This window comes from Antechinus flavipes, chromosome 1, assembly GCF_016432865.1.
Source record: "Antechinus flavipes isolate AdamAnt ecotype Samford, QLD, Australia chromosome 1, AdamAnt_v2, whole genome shotgun sequence".
In the NCBI taxonomy this organism is placed as follows: domain Eukaryota; kingdom Metazoa; phylum Chordata; class Mammalia; order Dasyuromorphia; family Dasyuridae; genus Antechinus; species Antechinus flavipes.
Genome location: NC_067398.1, coordinates 579,184,369 through 579,200,846, shown reverse-complemented (window position 1 = coordinate 579,200,846; position 16,478 = coordinate 579,184,369).

Genomic DNA, 16,478 nt, shown 5'->3' with positions numbered 1-16,478 from the left:
CAAGTCTTTTCATGCTGTTCTAACATTATTTTATTTGAGCTTAATCATTTCTTATAACACAGTAGGATTTTATCACAGCCTTCAAAATTCTTTTTACAATTACTATTGCTAAATGTATTTCCCTCATATATTCTATTTTCTTTCTCCTTTCACCTTGTCCCTCCTCAATAGTGTTTTGCTACTAATCACTCCCTCCCCCAATATACCCTCTCTTTTATCAGCTTTCCCCTTTCCTGTATCCTATTCTCCTCTGTTAACAGAGGTGTTAAGTCACCAGAATTGGTAGAAACAATGCTTATGTTTACACCTTTGAGAGTTCACACTTTAGCTCACACATTAATTCATAAGTTTGGGAGATTCACAAGTCAGAAACCCACAATCCCACTCTCTCAGAGGAGGAGTCAACCTTTGGGTTCACACCTTTAAGAGATCATATATAAGGAGTTCCCAGAGTGTCAGTGGGAGAGACTTGAAGAGATTGAGAAATGAGGGGCTCAATTAAGAGACTGACAGCCAGAATTCAGCAGGGAGAGGAGGAAAACAAAGATTCAGAGAGAGAGCTGGAGGCTGAAGCTAGCAACAAGAGCTCTCAGAATCAAGGAAATCTAACCAGACTATTTTGAAGGAGACAATAAAGATTTGGATTTTAACTCCTGGTTGCATTTGACGTGATTATTACTCTGAACCAAAACTAAGGCTGCCTCCAGAAAACATCTCCAAGAAACCTGCTCCCAGAGAACGATTATATTTTAGAAAAGAAGAGAACACTACATTACTATCAACTCTAGTGACTTAACACCTTGTAAGGATTCTAACATCTCCCGCTTTCTTTTGATTTTAGAATATAAGGTGGTCATGACCTCCCTGACTTCTCAAGGAGGTGAGGACCCAAAAAAAAACGAAGGTGATCACGCCTTCCCTGACTGCTCAAAAAAGAAGGTGGTCACACCCTCCCTGACATCTGAGGAAGGGAGATGAAAACACCAAAGGAAATGGGAAATCAAATCAGATTAGCAGGTTTCTAAAGAAGCTCATTTGAAACAGGTACACATAAATCCATCAACATGGAGGGTATTACACATAATTACATAAGCAGATGGCAATATAACACAGGCTAGTAGTGATGTAACAAATAACATAAATCAACATGAGAAATTTATACATGTCCATAAGTCCTAGAAATAGTCCAAAAGGAATCCATTGTCCATTAGTTCACGTGCCAGGAATACAATAATTCCTGCAAGCTTTGAAGTACTGCAATAGTCTCATCAACAATTTTTCATCTCAAGGAATCCAATGATTCCTGCTGGTTTTCAAGTCCTTGAAACAATCTCATTTTGTGTTAGGGAATCCAATGATTCCTGAAGATTTTAAAATTCTTTTAACAGTGTCAATATCAGCCATGCTCTTTCAGTGTCAGATGTTTCTTAAACTCCTCTTATTTGTCTGCAATATAAGATAGATTTCTAATCCATATTGAATGTGCATGTTATTTTCTGTTTGAGCCAGTTTTGATGAGAGTAAAGCTCACTTATTTATCCTTTTCTCTTCTCCTTCCCCTCCTCTGTAAAAGCTTTTTTCTTGCCTCTTTTTTATGACAATTTACACCATTCTATTTCTCTCTTTCCCTTTTTCCCAGTACATTCTCTCTCACTCCTTAATTTGATTTTTTAGATATTATCTTTCATATTCAACACACATCTGTGTCCTCTGTCTAATATATACATTCCTTTTCACTGCCATAATAATGAGAAAGTTCTAATGAGCTACAAGTATCATCCTCCCATATAGGAACATAAACAAGATAAACCTTGCAAAGTCCTTTATGATATCACTTTTTGAGAACCTTCTTAGTCTTCTCCTGAGTCCTGTATTTGAAAATAAAATTTTCTATTCATCTCTGGTCTTTTCATCTTAAATGAAAGTCCTCTATTTCATTGTATGTTCACCCTTTTCCCTGAAGGATTATATTTAGTTTTGCTGAGACTCTTGTTTGAAATCCTAGCTCTACTGCTCTCTGGAACATCATATTCCAAGCTCTCTTGTCCTTTATTGTAGAAGCTGCTAAATTTTCAATTATCCTGACTGTGGCTCCACTATATTTGAATTGTTTCTTTCTGGATGCTTACAATATCCTCTCCCTTGACCTGGAAATCCTATGACTTGACTATAATATTCCTGGGAGTTTTCATTTTGGAATTTCTTTCAAAAGGTGATCAGTGAATTGTTTCAATTTCTATTTTACCCTCTGGTTCTAGAATATCAGAACAGTTTTCTTTGGTAGTTTCTTGAAGGATAATGTTCAGGCTCTTTTTTTTAATCACGACTTTCAGATAGAGAAATAATTTTTTAGTGATCTCTCCTGGATCTATTTTCCAGGTCAGTTAATACTTCACACTTTTCTCTTTTTTCATTTTTTGAGGGTTTTGCTTTGTTGTATCTTGAGTTCTCATAAATTCATTAGCTTCTATTTGCTCAATTTTAATTTTTAAGGCATCATTTTCCTTAGTGAACTTTTGTACCTCCTTTCCCATGTGACCAATTTTGCTTTTTTAAGACATTCTTATTAGCTTTTTGTATTTCTTTTTGTACCACTCTCAATTCTTTTTCTAATTTTCCTGCTATCTATACTCTTACTTGATTTTTAAAATACCTTTTCAGCTCTTCCATAGCCTAAGACCAATTCTTATTTTTCTTGGAGGTTTTGAATGTAGGAGCTTTTACTTTGTTATCTTCTAAGGGTGTTTTGATCTTGCTCATCATAGTAACTTCTATACTCAGAAACTTTTTCTGTTGTCTGCTTATTTTCCTAACCTATTATTCAGCTTTTAACTCTTTGTAAAGTAGGGCTGTTTCCAGGGTGGAAAGTGCACTGTTCCAAGCTTTAAGAGTTTTATGTAGCTTTTTCAGAAAAACTTCTTAGATCCAACCACAAGCTCCTCTTTTCTACTCTGGAACTGTTAGGAGTATCCCTGCTCCATTATAGTTATAAGATCTAGTGTGCTAAAGCAACAGAGTCCTACTTTGTTGGCACTGAACTGAGGTCAGAGCCAGAACCACGGCTGCACTGGCTCAGCCTGGACTGTTTTCATGCTGGACTGCCCCCTGTTGCCACTTTTCTGCTGACCTTCCAAGTTCTCTTTGATATCTCTATGCTAAGAAATCTGGAATCCACCAGTACTGCTGATGATTCAAAGGCCCCTAAACCTACTTTAGTACTGTGGGGCCTGGGATGGGGCTGGGGCTGTAGACAGGGCTATGACGATGAATCCTACAAAAAAGTTGCATGCTGTACTCCCATCTTGGTGCCATAGACCTTTTCTGATGACCTTCTTAGTTGTCTTCAATTGGAAAATGTTCTACTCCCTCTTTTGGGGAACCTCCTTTACTCCACCATTTTGACTCTGCCTCTTAGGATTTTTTTTTTTTTTTTTTTTTTTGCTGACATAATTGGAGTTAAGTGACTTGTGCAGAGTTACACACCTAGGAAGTGTTAAGTGTCTGATGTCACATTTGAACTCAGGTCTTCCTGACTTCAGTACTGGTACATTATCCACTGCACCACATAGCTGCCCCCAAATGGATTTTTAAATACATGTTTTTCATATTTTAAAAAGATGTGTTTCAAACAAGTTGGCCATATTAACTCCAAATTGTTGTTTAAATGAAGCCCCCATTTTTAGGAACTCACAGATGAGTTATTCTCTAATGGATAGATGATCAAAAGATATGAACAAGTAGTTTCTAGGAAAGAATTGCTAACTATTAACAAGAAAGATTAATAAGAGAAATGCAAATTAAAACAACTTTACCTCATTTCCATGAAATTGCCAGAAATGACAAATATGGAGTAGTTAATGTTGGAGGGGGTGAGAAAATATGGTACAGTAATCTACTGTTGGTAGAATTTTGAACTGGTTCATCGGTCTGGAAAATCCCATTGCTACATATATATTCCAAGAAAGATAAAAGTCTCATGTACCAAAATAAAGTTTTCAAAGTTCCTTTTTAGTAGTAGCAAAGAACTGAAAACAAAGTAGATGCCCATTTTTTGGAGAATAGAAAAATAAATCTGGTGAAATGAACCCATAAACAACTAGAATAAAACCAGACTTAATGTTTTCAAGTTCTGAAATTACCTCTGTACGTGGTGCTTTCCTTATTGCCTGAAGGTAGTCTAGTGGAATGTATCTTCTTTGGACCAAGTTGAATTTATCTCTTGAGTATAGTCAGTATATGAATGGCTACAGTTGAATCAGAAGAAAGTATGGCAACTTTGGCTGTACTTAACATTCTTGCTTAAGGCTACTATCACTTCTCGCTCCTAAACCTTTAGTTCTCCAAGAAAAAGCTCTGCTTACTGTTCAGTTAATAGTTTTTATAAGTTCCTTTCTTTAAATTTCAGAAATCTTGCCTTGTTTCCTTGCCTTAGTTTTTCAGTACAGGCATGAAGTAATGTGTCCATCAAGCAAGGTGCTGTCCACCACGCTAGGTGCTGGCACACACACAAAAAAATAAAACTCCCTGATCTCAAAGATTTGACATTCTATCAGGAGCAACAACATATATTAAGTATGCATAGAATAAAATATGCAAAATAAATATAATGTGGCTAATGACAAAATAGTTTGAGAAAGGCACTAGTTTTAAGGATCATGCCTAAGTGAAGGGGCACATCAATCCTCCGAGAGCCTCCACAGCTGTGAATCATAACCCTGAAAGAATTGCAAAGCAGCCTTTACTAAAACAGATGTTCCTTGTGGATTGGGAATAAAATAAATTGGAGGCAAGAGGGAAGAGGAGAGAGGTCAGAGAATGCAACTGCCTCTCAGTCTCCTTGTATCATCATTATCCTCTCACAGGAAGAGATCCATTCTACAGGCCTGAGTTAGACCTCCAGCAGCCGCTGAAGCTTCAGTACTGGGACATTATCCACTGCACTATATAGCTGCCCCCAAATGGATTTTTAAATACATGTTTTTCATATTTTAAAAAGATATGTTTCAAACAAGTTGGCCATATTAACTCCAAATAGTTGTTTAAATGAAGGGAGCAGATGGCTCCCTTATCACAACACACTAGCATTTGGGATAAGGAAAGTTATTGTGTGGAAGGTATAGGTGACATCTTGTACTAGTGGCAGAGGTGAGGAGGAAGTACATTCCTGGAATAGAGGAGTGGCCAATGCAAAGACAGAGAGGAGAGACTCAGTGATGTGTTGGAGGAATAGAGTTCCAGTTTGGCTAGACTAGAGATTACAAGAAAGACAGTGAAATACAGTGAGGTTGGAAAAATAATTTGGGGCCAATTTCTGAAGGGCTCTAAAAGCCAAATAATAGGGTTTCTATTTTATCCTCTGTCAAATACAAGAAACAAGAAAGAATGATTCTCTCCTCTTTAAAGGTAACTATATTGTTATGATAGACCTATGAGCAAGTGGCCAGGGCAGGAATCACAGAACAAGGATTTTAAGAATCATGGAGTCAGGATCTAGAACTCCAAATTAGGCTTGCTGTACAAGGATGTTCCAGCTCACCTCAGATTCAGTCCCAAACTACTAGTGTAGGAGTGACCCAGATGAGTCAGGAGTATATACTCAATGCCCAGGGATCCAAACTAAAGTGGCAGCATTGAGATGCCCATCCTGGATCATGAAGTTAGCAATGTGGGGTCACCCAGACAGACTAGGATTGTAGATTCCATATCCAAAAATCCTAGTAAGGATATCCCAAAGTAGACTGTGGAGTCTATCAGGACAAGAGCATAAAGGGGGAGTATTGCCCAGAAGAGCCAGGATCTCAGAATCAGTCTGCAGAGCAATACTATCTTCCAAGTTGCCCAGATAAAATGACTGGAAAAATGAATAAAAAAAAATAAATAAAGAGCTATTATGAAGCTTGGAATGTCCAAAATACCTGCATGCAAAACCTCAAAGAAAAATACAACTTGGCAAAAAAAAGAAAAAAGAAAACCCAACATCAATTAAGATTCCTAGAGGAAATAAGACAAATTTTAAAAATTGTATTATGAGTGAAATAAGAGCAATAGAAGAAAGAAATGGAAAAGAATCAGATCCATAAAGGAGATACTTGGAAAGGTAGTTGACAACTTAGTACAGTTTTAACCTTTCCCAAGTGTAAGAGTGAGACAGAATTAATGTAAGGTATCTTATAAGAAAAACAACTGATCTGGAAAGCAAATAATGAAATAATATATTAAGAATCATCGGACCACCTAAAAACAATAACAAAAAAGGCCTGAATATCATATTTCAAGAAATCATGAAATAAAACTTCACAGATTTCTTAGAACCAGAGGGCAAAATGAAAACAGAAAGAGTCAATTGGTCATCCTAAAAGGAACTCTTAAAATAAAAACTCCTAGGAACATCCTAGCCAAAATTCAGAGTTTTCAGATCAAAGAAAAATCCTGCAAGCAACCAGAAAGAAACAATTCAAGTACCAAGGAGTCACAGTCAGAATCACACCAAATTTAGTAGCTACCATTTCATAGGAGTGGAAAGATGGGAATAAAATTCCAAAGGGCAAAAGACATAAGCTTACAATCAAGGATAAATCACCCAGAAAAAATAAACTATAATCTTAAGAATAATATGTAGCTTTACTTAAATGGAGGCCTTGTAAGCATTCTTGATGAAAAGACTTGAGCTGAATAGAAATTTTGAACTACAGATATGGAAGTAAAGGTAGACATAAAAAGTACAAGTAAAGAATGAGAAAAGATTTTTATAAGAATGAAGTATTTGAATATTAATGGAAAGATGAAATCAGCATCTCCTAGGAACAATTATGTCATCAGTTATTGTAGAGGGAATCAGTAAGATAAGGGCCTGGGAATAATTTTTGTTATATTTTGAAGATTCTAAAATAAAAAACATAAAGAGTGATAAGACAAAAAGTGATATATTAGGAAAAATGGAAGGAATGTTTGGGGGAACAAATTATAATTATTTCACATAATTAGGGTAGTTGGTGTGAAGTGCATAGAGGGCCAGGTGAACTCACTTCCATATATGGTATCACTTCCCTGATACTACAATCCTCTTCAATACTTATCTTCCTGAGGAATTTGTGGCCAAAGAAGAATTGCAATACATTATGGAATGCAAAATGAATAATTTTGATTATATTAAGTTAAAAAATTTTATACAAACAAAACCAATTCAGACTAGATTAGTAGGGAAGCAATAAGCTGGGAAAAAAATTTACATCCAATGTCTGATAAAGGCCTCATTTCTAAAATATATAGAGAATTCACTCAAATTTATAAGAATTTAAGCCATTCTTCAATTGATAAACGGTCAAAGGATATGAACAGACAATTTTCAGATGAAGAAATTGAAACTATTTCTAGTCATATGAAAAGGTTCTCTAAATCACTGTTTAAGAACAGAGAAATTGAACACCTTAAATGACTTTCAGAAATTAATAGGAAATGTCCAATGGATGCATCCAGTGTTAGGTTTAATTACATATCAATTACAACCATTATATGACATTTTAAGAGGAGACAATACTTTAAACTCACCACACTAGTTTACAAAAGAAGCTCAAGAGGCTTTGAGAGAAGTTGAACTGGTTTTATCCAATGTGGTTGAAAGAGTCATTCAAAAACCCTTGGAAATATCCATTTTTGCTACAAAAGAGGCACCCACAGCAGTCCTTCATCAAGGATACAGGGTCTCCATTAAAGATGACCCAGCTATTACATAATTGGCAATGGATTTTTGAAGAAAAGATTTCTAAGGTTTCTCTTAATGGACCAACTATATTTACAGATGCATCCAAACATAACATTTGTGCTGCATACTCTCATGACTTAACTATAAACTCCTTTTCAGTCCACTCAGCAGAATGAATTGTATGCACTCATTCTAGCTCTTATTATCCAGGAGATATAAATATAATATCAGATTTGGCCTATTCAGTAGGTGTGGTACAAAGAATTACCACAACCTAAATAAAATGTGTAGCTTCCAATATATATCAATTTTTAAGGAACTTCAAGAGCAAGTGAGAAAGCATCCAGGTAAGATTTATATCTTGCATGTCCACTCTCATAGTGGACTTCCAGGTCCTATTTTTTATGGAAATTCAAAGGCAGATAGCCTTTTAACTATGTTAGCCACTACTTCTTTATTTCAAACAGCCCAAGAATCTCATTCTAAACATCATCAGGCTGCTTGAGCGTTACATTTACAATTTGGGATAACAAGAGAGGATGCCAAGAGCATAGTAAAAGCCTGTACAGCTTGTCTTCCTTTCCACGCTCCTACACTACCTCCAGGGGAGACCCCTCGTGGTTTGAGACCTAATGAAATTTGGCAAATGGATATGACCCATTACAAATCTTTTGTCTTTTATCCATGTTATAGTTTCAGGATTTACTTTTGCAATACCAGCAGCAAAAGAGACAGCCCCAGTGTTCACTGAACTCCTTATACAAGCTTTTGCAATTATGGGTGTGCCACAAGCAATAAAAACAGATAATGGACCTGCATATACTTGTAAACATTTTGCACACTTTTGTGCACAGTATCAGATCTTACACGCCACTGGCATACCCTTTAATCCTCAGAGACAGGCAATAGTAGAGAGAAAAAACAAAGGCAATAAGATGCTTCTCCAAAAATAAAAGAAAGGGGGAGCCACAGGTAACCAGGTAACACTAGAGAACTTCTAAATTTAGCTCTTGATATATAAGAAGAAAGCAGAGGTCCAATTAGAGAGAGATTCATTCCATTTTCCTCTTGGCTGGCTGGTGGCAGAAGATAATTCAGCTGAACTCTTGACTCATAGCTTCTTCACTCTGAAAAACTTCCCTGACTGGCCCATTGAAGTTCTATTTATGCTCCTTCAAGAGAGAGGGATTGTGGGATACAAGAGAGAGGGATTATGGGTTTCTTCCCAGAGTGCTCTCTGGACCTAAGAGCTTCAAGGGAGGTATGAATTCACAAAGTTACACAGTTAACATTGTGAATCTCCCATACTTGTGAATTCCAATGAGTAAAGGTATAAAGACAAGCATTATTGTCTATCAGTTCTACTTAGTACCTTGTTTCTTCTGGCCCATGATATCTCCTTGTAAGATCAGATCAATCATACTAAATTAGATAATTATTGTCTCTATCAACTCTAATGACTTAACATTTTGTGAAGATTCCAATAATCAACATCTTGATTTTTGACAAAGATGCACTGGCTCTGACAGACAGGTTTTATAACCCACTGGGCAGTGTCCAGTGCAAGCAGCTACACTATCTTTAGATAATTGCCAGGTGACATGGAGAGATCCAGAAAGTAGAAAATGGAAGGGACCAGATTACTTAACTGTTTGGAGGGGAGGATTTGCTTGTATCTCTACAGATGGAGATGGAATCAGATGGGTGCCAACGAGCCATATCCGCCTTATCTATTGGAGAGAGATGGAAAAAGAGAAGATCCTAGAAATGAAGAAGACCCAAGAAACATCAGATGTTTCAATCTCTGACTACACGTGCCACTGAAAAAGCATGGCTATAACCTAATATGTATGGCAATTGACTCATGAACATCAAAAATTGTCAATGAGACTGTGGCAGGACTTCAAAATCTACAGGAATCATTGCATTCCCTGATACATAATGAGATTATTGCAGGACTTCAAAACCTGCAGGAATCATTGGATTCCCTGACACGTGAAGTAATGGACAATAGATTGGTTTTGGACCATCTCTTGGCTGCTGAAGAAGGTGTATGTGTAATTGTTATTTATATACCCTCCTTCTAGAAATTATGGACATGTATAATTCCTCATGTTGATTCATATTGTTTGTTACATCAATGCTAGACTGTGTTGTATTACTATGTGCTTATATAATACCTCCTTTGCTGATGGATTTATGTATATCTGTTTCAATTAAGATCTTTCAGCCCAGAGGAAACCTGCTAACAATATATGGTTTCACACCTCATTTCCCTTTAGTACCCACCTCCTTTCCTGAAAAGTCAGGGAGAGCATGATCACCTGTGTTCCAAAACAAAAGAAAGTGGGAGATGTAGAGGACCTAAGACAATGGGGAACTCTGGGAAAAGTATACTTGAAGCAAGGATACTTACAGCAGGGTGTTTACTCAGTGTGATTGATGAGATAATGGTTCTCTAGTTCACATATACTTAGTATGATGTAATGATGTAATCACTCTAGTTGGTATATACTTAGTGTGATATGGTGATGTAGTGGTTCTACAGTTGGCACATGCTCAGTGTGCTGTAGTGATGTAATTGTACTAAGGTATTTAAGGGCTGAGAGAACTGGAGAGGAGAGTGTGTGCTCAAGCTTGATCTCAAACTCAGAGATTCAGACACAGACACAGAGAAGACTTCAGACTCCAGACTCCATCCTTGACCATCCTTGGGGTGGCTATCCTGCCTTCATCACTTCACCTAAGACCAAGATCATTCAGAGATCCTCCAGAAAGCTAGTCTGGACACTACACTGACTTGACCAAATCACTACTCCTCCTGCTTAATAAATTAATTGAATGTTAAACAAACAATATACCCTGTGTATTGAAGAACTGTGCCCAGCTAACAAGTATAAAACTTCTCTGTGCTCACGGGTCCCTCTTCTCAAAGAGGAGCAGAGTGCATTTCTGGCCAGAAACATTGAGTCGATTGTTTAAGATTCTTCTTTAATAAATTTTTCTCCATATTTGATTTTTAGTGTCAAGAATGTATTTCTAACACTCACTCTGGAATAGCTAAACATCTCTGTGATCCTCTTACCTTGGAATAACCCTCTGCCAGGTTGGTCCCTAGCTCTCATTGGTAAATTCCTCCATTTTGTAGAGGAACGCAATCTGATGAATTTCCAGCTCGACTGTGGACTTTCTAGACTTCAAAACCATGTCCCCATATAACTAAATTTATCCCTGCTCCTCCAATTCCTTACTCTCCCCACTTTTCAAGTCTCTCTTGTGTGTATGTCTTCCCCAATTAGAATGTAAGTCTTTGAGAGCAAACATTGTATTTTGTAATGCCAGTATTTGTAAATCCAGTGCTTAGCACAATGCCTGGCATAAATTAAATGCTTAATAAATGCTAGTTGCCTTACTTTACTTTGTCTGGTTAGAAGAGGGTATCTCAATTTGAGAAGGAAAGGAACCAAAAATCTTAGGGTGGAAATAAAACACTTTCAGTGATATTTATTTTTTGACTAAAGCTTTTTATTTCAAAACATATGCATAGATAATTTTCAACATTCACCCCTGCAAAATCCTGTGTTCCAAATTTTTCACTCCTTTCCCTCATCCCCTCACCTAAACAGCAAGTAATCCAATATGTTAAATACATGCAATTCCTCTATACGTATTTCCACAATTATTATGATGCACACACACACACACAAAAATGAAATCAAAAAGGGAAAAAATGAGAAAGAAAACAAAATACAAGCAAGCAACAACAAAAAAGAAGAAAATGTTTTGTTGTGATCCACACTCAGTCCCCACAGCCCTCTCTCTGAGTACAGATAGCTTTCTTGTTCATAAGACCATTGAAATTGGCCTGAATCATGTCATTGTTGAGAAGAGCCATGTCCAACAGAATTGATCATCATATAATCTTGCTTTTGTTATGAATAATGTTCTCTTCATTCTAATTACCTCACTTAGCCTCAGTTCATGTAAATATCTCCAGGCCTCTTTAAAATCATCCTGCTGATCGTTTTTTAGGCAACAATAATATTTCATAACATTCATATATTATGACCTATTCAGCCATTCTCCAACTGATGGGCATCCACTCAGTTTCTAGTTTCTTGCCACTACAAGGGCTACCACAATCATTTTTGCACACAGAGATTCTTTTCCATTTTTTATGATATCTTTGGGACATAGACTCAGTAGAAACAATGATGGATCAAAGGGTATGCACAGTATGATAGTCTTTCAGGCATAGTTTCAAATTGCTCTCCAGAATGTTTGGATCAGTTTACAATTCCACCAACAAAAAATGTTTTCCCACATTCCCTCCAACATTTGTCATTATCTTTTCCTGTCATTTTGGCCAATTTGAGTAGTGATATCCCAGAGTTGTCTTGATTTGCATTTCTCTGATCAATAATGATTTAGAGCATTTAAGGAAAAAAACTTAAATCACAAATTTTAAAATACAAAAGTCAAAAAAATCAGAAATTTTTCCTCTCTAAAAGAGAAGACTTAAAATTCTAATAAGAAAGCACAAACCTTACCAAAAAGAACTAATTCCAGATACACAAAGCATTTATAAAGCACATATTAAGTGTTAGACATTGTTTTAATCACTGGGAATACAAATATAAAGCAGCAAGATTTTCTGCCTTCAAGACTTGTTAAAAGAAGAGATTGTTTCTTTCTTTGTGCTTATTTGCCCCAGCCTGGCCCACAGTAGGTAATTAATAAATCCTAGATTTATCAATTAATTGATTGGTTAAATTCACATTTTACTGCAGAAAGAATAAAAAAGAGATGAAAAGGGAGTGTATGAACACTAAAGGAAAGTTCACTTATCAAAGATAGGCATCCCAAGGGCGGAGTGCAAAGCTGGAAGGGAAGATAAGGCTGAGAGAGAAAATGTAAGCTGTTTAGTGTGGAAAAGACATGGAAAGTGGCACAGGGCCTGGTTCTTGGCAAGATGATCCTACAGATTAAAAAAAAATCATAATTCCAAGGAAAATTTTAAAATATACTTTGAAAATAAATTTTCAGTGAAAAAATTCTATTGGGGAACAAAAGATGCCAAACATTTGTATGTAACTATTTTTGTGAACCCTAAAAAGCATATATCCCAGGACATATTCCCATATTAAAAGTATACAAGTGTAAGAGAAAGCTATAGAGATGCCCTAAGGGCCCTCCTTGTAAAGTGGAGCATCATTTAAGTGCCTCCACATGTAAGAGACTGATGCTCTAGCTGCAGAGGATGGGAAGTTTTCCTCAATAGGAGTGGCACTTGCCCCCTACCTTGGCCCAAAACCCTCTCAGCTAGGTCTAGGATTTAAAATTTAACATCACGTTCTGATTTCTATGGTGCACTGGAACAAACCAGCATTGGTTGAGGACATGGTTCAAATCCTACTTGTATGACTTTGGATTTGGTACTTAACTTCCCTAGGCCTAAGTTTCCTCATCTGTAAAATGAGGTGGGGGAGAGTAATCTAGATGGCATCTGAGGTCCCTTCCAGCTTTAGATCTATAACCATGCAATCAAATATTTCATAAATTTACTTGTGTCCCCTTTTGAAACATTCACAGAAACTTCCAAATACTGTACAACTAATCTTCCTCATTAAGATTATCTTCCAACTTCCCGTGACCTCCTCCCCCAAAAAAGTCATGTTATCAAATATTTAATTGCCTTGAGTGGAAAGATAATGAAACAAAAAAATGAAATTCATAGGATCTTAGATCTAGAGCTAAGGGTGACTTCAGATGTCACTTAGAGGAATCTGATGACTGGGAAATTAATGGATTTGGCCAAGGTCTCATATGCACTGAGCATCATAGGTGGGATTGTAACCCATATCCTGTGTCTCCAGAATCAAGGATCTTTCCATGTTATTGCACTTTTCTAAGTGGTTTGACAAGGTAGCTGGAGTGAGAGTTCAATAACAAATAATACTTAGCTCTCCCTGATGCTAATAGCTAGCATTTATGACTTCAAATATATTATTTCATTTGATTCTTAGACCTCAGACCTCAGAAGGTCAGTTATTATTCTTATGCCCATTTCAAAAATAAGAAAACGGAGACTAAGAGAGATTGAGTGACTTGCCTAGTTTTATAAATGCTAGCAAAGGGACTAAGGCAGAATTTTTACTCCAGCCTTCCTGACTCCATGTCCAGCTCTCTGTCCACTGCACTATACCATCCAGGATGATGGCACACACATGGCAATTATCTTCATGATAGTTTTTAGTTATGCTCATTAAGAGCATTATGAATAGATAGATCAAATTTCTTCTTGCCTTTCAGTATGATGAAGCCAACATCTTTCCTTCTGTGAGGAGAATCTATGAACTCTATGATTCTTTTTTAAAATTATTTTTTATTGTTATTATAGCTTTTTATTTACAAGATATATGCATGGGTAATTTTTCAGCATTGACAGTTGCCAATCCTTTTGTTCCAACTTTTTCCCTCCTTCCCCCCCACCCCTTCCCCCAGATGGCAGGTTGACCAATACATCTTAAATATGTTAAAATATAAGTTAAATACAATATATGTATACATGTCTAAACAGTTATTTTGCTGTACAAAAAAATCGGACTTTGAAATAGTGTACAATTAGCCTGTGAAAGAAATCAAAAATGCAGGCGGACAAAAACAGAGGGATTGGGAATTCTATGTAGTAGTTCATAGTCATCTCCCAAAGTTCTTTCCCTGCGTCTAGCTGGTTCAAACTCTATGATTCTTGTTACCCTATCAGGCACAGTTCCATTTTTATCAGCAAGCCACAGGAAAGTGAAGGAAAGACTTGATGACTTTACTCTAGATTATCTGCCCTTTCACATACCCAAATAGTACATGGCACTAATTAATCCAAATATAGAAGGTTGAATAATACTATTTTCATTCTTGGAAGTACTAATCATGTATTAAACATTTAGCGTGTACAAAGTACCATGGAGGAAGAGTCATAAAGTTATGTGAAATAATATATACATCTATTATATGTGTGTGTGTGTGTGTGTGTGTGTAAAATCTGGCTTTTAAACATTTGATTAATCAAAATATATTCATTAAATAAAGCATGACATAACAGTCATAAACACTAATATCTACTTTGGAAAGGGATAAAGGAAGGAAAAGAAAGAAGGGTCTGAAAAGAATCAGGAGAAGAAAAGAAAGAGGGAACAGGTTAAAGAAGTTAGAGAGGGATATGTTACATGGAGGGGCAAGGATCTACATAGCAAGTGAGGTCTTCTGCATTACCTCCCCAGCATTCTAGAGATATCCCTAAAGAGATTTCTGCTGTGTCTCTTCTCTAATACCATCAAACATAAACACCAATTCTAGATGTGGTCCTCCCAAAGTTAGATACCTTTGATTTGTGCCTCAGTTCCATTTAATCAATTAGATTTTACAAAAGGATGTTTAAGTTGAAGATATAGCAATATCAAAAGTATAAGTATTGACCAACATCTCAGGGGCTCACTTTGGGGTCAAACCTAGTATACAGTTTCTACATAACATTGTTTCTACTCAATACATGTCCAAATGTAGCTTTGCTACTTGTTGAATTCCAATCTCAACTTCCTCTGGGTTGGGTCCCAAAGCTGCTGGGATGGCTATTGAAATAGCCCAGGCAATGAAATTCAAGTTGGCCATAGTAATTCATAATTTAGAAATAATTAACTGGCCTAGATGGTGTGCATGGTCAGGACGGACCTCCAGAAGGATTCTGGCATGGTTCCGTGCCCAACTGAAGTAGGGACAGCCTTATAAGCATTCTTGTTCACCCTTGCTGGCACCTTTGACGTTAAACAGTAACTTGACTTTATAGGAAGAAAGATACAAAGAAAGATACATAGATAGGGATCAGGGTTAGGTGACCACCCTCATGGAACAGATATCCTTGGGAGCATTGTTGATCTGGCACTTTGAAGTGCAAAAGAAGTGCCCTCATCTAGCTGAGCAGACCCTTCTCTGGGCCCTTTAAGCTAAGACTGAGGGGAGGGGAGGCCAGTCCTTTGTCCATTTCACTCCCCCCTTTTTATGCTCATAGTTGTGACTCATCTGAGGCCAAACAGGAATAAGCCACCTTAAGAGCGAAAAGTTCCAGGGTCTGTGTGCGATCCTGAGCATAAGAGATGAGGCACTTTCTTATGCAGGGAGCTATGAGGAGGAGGAAAAGGAACAAGAGGACTGGGCCTGTATCTCCCGAGGAGGGTGGTCACCCAGTCATAGAGTGACTGATTGAAGCCTCACGACTGGGCTCCCGGTTACACAGAGAAGCAAGAGATTCCCTAATGACACCCAACTGATTTTGCATAGAAGCAACAAGATGCTCCCAGTGCCATGCACAGACCCCTTGCTTCACGAACACTGGATCTAACCCACAGGGGATCTGTAACATAACTCCTGCCAGGGAGCCCACTGACCTTCCTAGATGAGTAAGGAGACCCTCTAGGGTCCTAATGTCTGCATCGACCTGAGAACTAACAAGGCAAATGTAAGGCCGGAGAGACTGAGGCAAGACAGAGACCAGAGAGCTCCCAACATTCTATGTGAGTCTGATTGACTGGACAGAACTCTCATCTCAAAGTATCCAGTGGTTAATGTGAGTTCTCGATGACACGTGTACAACCACAGGGGTAAACCAAGGCAGGGGCAGACTCAGAACACAGAGAGTGGGAAACAGACTACGGATCTGGTTCTGACAGCGTGGTGGGAGACCCTGGACATTCTGGTAGGAGCCAGGAAGTCTGGACTCCCC